Source organism: Leptosomus discolor, chromosome 6 (genome assembly GCF_034619465.1).
Source record: "Leptosomus discolor isolate bLepDis1 chromosome 6, bLepDis1.hap2, whole genome shotgun sequence".
Lineage (NCBI taxonomy): Eukaryota > Metazoa > Chordata > Aves > Leptosomiformes > Leptosomidae > Leptosomus > Leptosomus discolor.
Genome location: NC_141396.1, coordinates 19,434,002 through 19,440,091, shown reverse-complemented (window position 1 = coordinate 19,440,091; position 6,090 = coordinate 19,434,002).

Here is a 6,090-nt window from a genome sequence, read left to right as displayed (position 1 = left end):
GAAGCCCCGCCGCCCGCCCGCTCGCTCGCTCGCTCGCTCTCCCCGCCGCCCGGGATGCTCGGGCTCCTCCTCGGGCACCCGGCACCGCCCGCCCCCTCGCAGCCGCCGGAGCGGCCCGCCGGGGAGCCCAGCCTTCAACTTCCCCCAGAGCGGCCGGGCTCGCCCACGGCGCTCCCCGGGCGGCCGGGGGGTGGCCGCGGCACCATCGCCCCCAGCCCGCGGGGAGAGGGGTGGGCGGGCGGGGGCGGCTGTTCCCCGCCCACCCGCGCCCACCGCCCGCTCCCATCCGCGGCTGCTTTCCGGCGGCGGGGGGGGCTGCTCCGCCCCCCCCCCCCCCCCCCCCCCGCTCTGAGCGGCAGGTGGCGGGGGAGCGCCCCTTCACCGCAGCCCGTCTGCGCCACGGGCGCCAGCTTCTCCTCTGCGGCCGCCCCAAGCGGGGGGCGCTCCGGGAAGCCCCTGTATATACACACACCTACATGTATAGGTAAGTGGCACCGAGAAGCTGCGGGCGGGTGGACGCGCCTCGAGCAGAAGCGACCGCAGGCTGAGCTGCTCCGGCCGAGACGGGCGGCAGCCTCCGGGCGGGCGTGCTCCGGTGCAGCCCTGCATCGAGACCGGCTGGTTCAGAAGCGCCTCTGCCCCCGCCATCGAAGCGTGCGTGCTGAAAGACTGGGGTCCAGCCGGCAGGACCCTGGCTGCCGCTCGCAGTTAGTAGTGGCCGCTCTTGTAAGATCTACCGCCAACAACGTGGTCATCTCCGAAGTATTTCTTTGTATCTTCAAGCTTACAGATTCTCCTTTCTACTAAATTAATGCGAATCCCATTACCTATATTGTCTTTTTATTAATATTTATATAGCATTATTTTCCATTTATTTACTGTTCCGTGTGCAATACTTTGAGTAAAGTTAAAACCAGTGACAAAATCCCATTGCTTTGAATTACCTGCTTTTCCTGCAGATTCCTTGAACTCTTGGATACCAGCCCATTGCTGGGACTCACTAGCTTTCTCCGTTCTTTAAATCATATTCTTGCCTCCAAGTGGGGTGAAAACTAACTGAATTGTCAGTTACTCATGGGATGGTAGCAGATTACACCTCTTGGTATAGTAACATGCTAGACAACGAGGATTAAAACCAGGAAACACCTGCTTTTGAGTGTCCCCTTGTATTTCCAACAAGAGACAGAAGCCAGATGAACCAGAGAGAGGAAATGAAAGGAGGACCGTTGACCCCAGATGGATCACCCATCAATGTCAGTGGCATCTGAATGAGGGGAGGCCTTGCAGGTAGCAACATTATAGAAAGCTTTATTTAAGTATGCACCAGACAGAGGGAAGAAGTGTGTGTGTGTGGCCTAGCAGTAAGAGAGGCTGCAGTATGAGCTCACATCATACAGACATAAAAATCTGCTTGAAGAAAGACCTAACAAGTACCGAGCTATTTGAAAAAAACCATTGTCTGACACTCATAGGCACTATTGAAACATAAATCCATACCAGTTGAGGCTTCCATACTTGGCTCATGGAATTTCTTCTTTTGAATAAAGTCTTTCATTCTGTCAGCATCACCTGTTCTTGAAAGCAAGCTTACTATCATGCGTGACTCCACGTTGGCCTAGCTCCCCTGTGAGTGTGCGCAGGACTGAGGGGTTGGGGTCAGAAATGCCTGACAATCTGAGCACAGGCAGTCTCCTGTGGTCAGAAATGCAGCAAGCCCTGAGCAGGGTTTGGGAATTCAGTTGCTTGCTTTCCCTTCCACCTCCGCATCCTGATTTGATTAAGACAATAAAACAAGCAAGCTTCACATGTTAAGGGTGAGATCTAGTTGAGCAGCTCTTTGATCATTATTAAACTGGAGGCGTTTTCCTATTCAGTCATGTATTTTCCTACATTTGGTTAGTTGCCTCACTGTGTCCACTCACAATAAAAGCTTTCCCTTTTAACCACCCGGAATGTGTTCATGAGCCTTGAGCTTCAGGCGACTTACCCCTCCGGGGCCATAAAGCAAGTTCTTTGTTCCTCTTTCCCAGCTAAGCAAATATTACAATGAAAAACACCTTTAGAAATGGCAAGGGTACATCAAAATAAGTTAAAGCACTAAGGCAAAACGTGGAGAGAGTATTTCCTCATTGTGTGAATACATTTTTTAAAAAATAGCGTCTGAAGTACAGCTAAGGAGATAGGAACTGGGTAAATTTTGCTCAAAATAGATTCACATCATAAAAGCTGATAAATTGTACAGTTTAATACCCACTGTAAAAGCAATTTTTCAGTTGCTTAAAATGTCACTGAGGCAGAGCAAATTATAATCTGGTGCTTCCTGCAAATGTGTTGACACAGTTCATTAAATCAGTCATTCTTGACGGATTTATAATACATTTCTGGAACGTGACTCTCTAAGTGTAGTCAGTGGATGGTATGCAGGATCATTTGTGTGTTACTTTTATGCATTCCAACCTGAAAGGAGGATTTTAGCCTCATCTTTTGTTCTGTACCTTAAATTACCATACAGTTCATTAGAAGTTGATCACCTGATTTCTTTCCTTCTCAAAGGTCATATGTCACCATTCTTTGTATTTACTCTCATAATCTTATCTTTGTAGATTATAGAGAAGGGTTTGCATACTGTTGCAGAGAAAGTGTGAAACCTTGGCAAGATGAAGCAGCTGATACCTTTGCATGAAGAATGATCACTTCTTGAAGTTAAATTATTTTGTTCACACCTGACAATGTAGTCTATTTGCAGATCTCATCTTTGATATTTCATTTTTGTTATATAGAAAAGTTCCAGATTAAAAATAAAAAAATAAAAGGCAAGGGAACCTTTTTCTTTGATTTTTTCTCTCTTCTCCAAAAATAATTAACTTTTATTTTTCCCCTCCTCCAGAAATAGTGTTAATCATGTAACATCTTCTGCATTTGTGATTCATACTAAGTGTATAATATAACAGTGGGCATTGGTACCAATTCTTTGCCCTGTATTAGTGAGGTGAGGTAAGGTAAGGTAGACATCATCAGGGCTAGGTAAGGAAATACAATTTCCCCAGCACACGCTCATTTAGTGAGGCCAGACTGTATCTATCTGTGTGTCTTTGTTCAACAAAACACAAGTGTTTCTGTTGAAAGAACTTGCACCAAATCATGGATCCTTCGCCCCTCTCTGGAGGACTTAATGCTTGCAGAGTCTATTGACACAGCAGCTCTTTGATAGCTTGGAGCACCCTGACTGAAACTGGTCAAGGAGTGCAGCACAAGATCTTCACCAGTGGAGGAGAAAGCGCTGACAGCCCAGCATGGTAACTTTCCCCCACACAGCCACCTCTAGAAAACAACAGCCGTGCTCATCTTAGCATAAAAGCTTAAAGGCGCTGATACATTCCTCTTCTTAAACAATGCAATTTTGGATGCGTGGCAGGAAGGCAACACAACAGGAGTATGCAACGTAATAAAGAGACAGAGAAGAAATTTTTCTTGCTTTTTTTCCTTGCTTATCATCCCCATTTTTTGTCCTTCTTTGCCCGAGCCAGTCTAGCTCCATAAACTGTTGTTTTCATTTGCCTGTTGTAATATTTTTTCTTTCCTTTTGTTTCCATCTTCTTTTCTTGGAAACCAATATAAGACTGGTGAGGACCTGCTGTTGGGAACAATAAATAAAGTATGGGTATATGTTTCTTCTGCCTCAGGGAAATATGTTGTCAAAATATTTAGAATACTTTAACAGAGACTGGTTAGAATTCTATGGAGAAATGTTACTGAAACCTCGATTTTTATTCCCAGCATGTACGGTTTAGCAAATAACACTCTTGTCCAACTTCTAGCAAAGATGTTGCAGCTGCAGTTTTCTTTTCTGACATTTCTTGTCTTTGTGAGAATAAATCATCACCACTCTGTGGCAGTAAATCAGAGAGGTAACCGTTCTCGTCTTTGGCATTTCTTATCATTGTCAAAATAAATACTTGCATCTGTGCAACTCAAATGTGAAATGATGTCTTCACTTTCTGGAACTAGCAAATACTAACAACAGCAAGCTGTCATCTGAAAATAAAATAACAAGGTGAAATTTATGCTAGAAATTCTGTATCACTCAGAAAAATAGAGCTCCCATCCCTGAAAATTCACTCTGCACCTTTACAAAGGAGGTTATTGAGGTTATGAGGTTATGATAAAAGCGATCATGACATTCATGTTACTGAGTTGCTGAGATAGATCGTACCAAATAATACCTTAGCTCCTTAAAAGTGCTAAATGCAGAACTAAAGCAAAAAAATCTAACAGTTGCTACCATGGACTGCCCGTTGAAAATATACTAGAAGAATTGTTAGTGTTTCTGCATGAAAATTTACTGAAAGGACTGCCTTGAGATCTAAGTGTATTGAGAAAGAAAACCCCTGGAGGGAGTAGATCTGGCTCCACCAGGAGGACTTCAGGACACCAATGAAATGAAGCACTTTAGAAACTTGTGGCTTAACAGTGAGGACCACAAAGATGTTTTAAGTAGATCACTGGGGCTGGCCTAAACAGTAGTAGTAAGATCTGAGTGATTAATATAGGAAAAAAGGTTGTACACTAGTCTCAGTATATGATTCATGACACCTGATGCTGCAAGTGTTTCATACTCAGATTCTTACACCATTAGAGCAAACGCAGTTCTGCAGATCTGCACAAAGATCTGTTTAAATAGTCTCCATTTTAAATGCCTGGAGGAAAGTTTGTTTCACTTGTATATTGCCAGACACAAAAGCTGCTTAATCCTGTTTGATATCTCTGAGCACTGCTGCAGTAGGGCCATTCACAAATAATTGATACATGTTTATGGATTGCTTCTTACATTCATTAAAACAAATTAAGTCAAGTTCCATGTATGCTCAAAGAAAACCTGGAACAATACGTCGAGCTCTTCCATTTTCACACACATCAAAGAAATGCCTTGACAATACCATTGAGGCTGTGCTGCTTGTTCGAATGACTGGCAAAGAAGCAGCAGTAGCTGATCTAATGTAATAGGCAAGCACCTTACAGACACAGATAGAGCAAAACAGAGCTCCTTTACTGAAGTATCTTGACCTGACATTGTCAAAAACAAACTGCTGCCACAGATGTGGCAAGAGCAAAGATGGTTTAACAGCTGGTTTTTTTCCCTTTCGGAGTGATGAATCTTTTCCCTGTCACAGAGATGTGGCAAGCTGTTGTCTACTGGCCCTCAAAGCTGCCCTGAGCTCCTAGCCCAGTCTCTGCAGCCCACCCTCTGCAAGCCCCTCTGCTACCACCATCTCAGGTCTTTGCAACTCATCAGACAGCAAGGCCAGAAACACACCAAGAAGGCACTACTGTTTCTCAGTCATCCATTGTAAACTGTGGGATCTCTTTGATAGAAATGAGGCAGAAGTCCCCAGGCACAGCTGGTGCAAGCTGTACCAAGGGCAGACCCCGTAAGTAGGGACGTACCAGGAGTTGGCAGCATTGATGCCTTGGCCTTGGTTAGAAGCATTTTTGCCTCATTAAGGTTTCAGAGCTCCAGTTACCCCACAGAATTCCCTTCATGAACACTTAGCCCAGCTTGAAGAAAGAGAAAGGCAAGGACTCCCAGCCTGGCTGCAGTCCTGGGGTGCCACTTGAAGCTGGACAGGAATCACAGACCTACCGTCTTCAGCAACTGCTGTAAGTCCCCAGACAAAAAAACCCTAGTGGTAATTATACCACCTGTATTTTGCATATTCTGTGCTATTTATCAATGGTAGATTTGTGCTTTTTGTAACACTGCCACACAGTGAATGTGTATTTGAATACTGGTCTATTACAATTCCTCAGTTCCTCAGTCAGGGGATACCTCTTGACATGCCAGCTTGGGGCTTTATTTCACGGTTTTTTTTAGCTAACATGAAAGAGAAGACCTTTAAACACCTCGAAAGGGTTCCTCTTTCTTACTGACAGTGCCCGGGTGGCGCTCAGCCAGGTTAAGCGGCAATCCCGCCGCCGAGTGAGGTTACTGCTCCCCCTGGCGGTACCCGGCAGGGCTCCGAGGAGCGCGGCGTGCCCGGCCGGCCGGCGCTGCGCCGGCTGCGGGAGGGGCGAGGCGCCAGGTTCGACCTC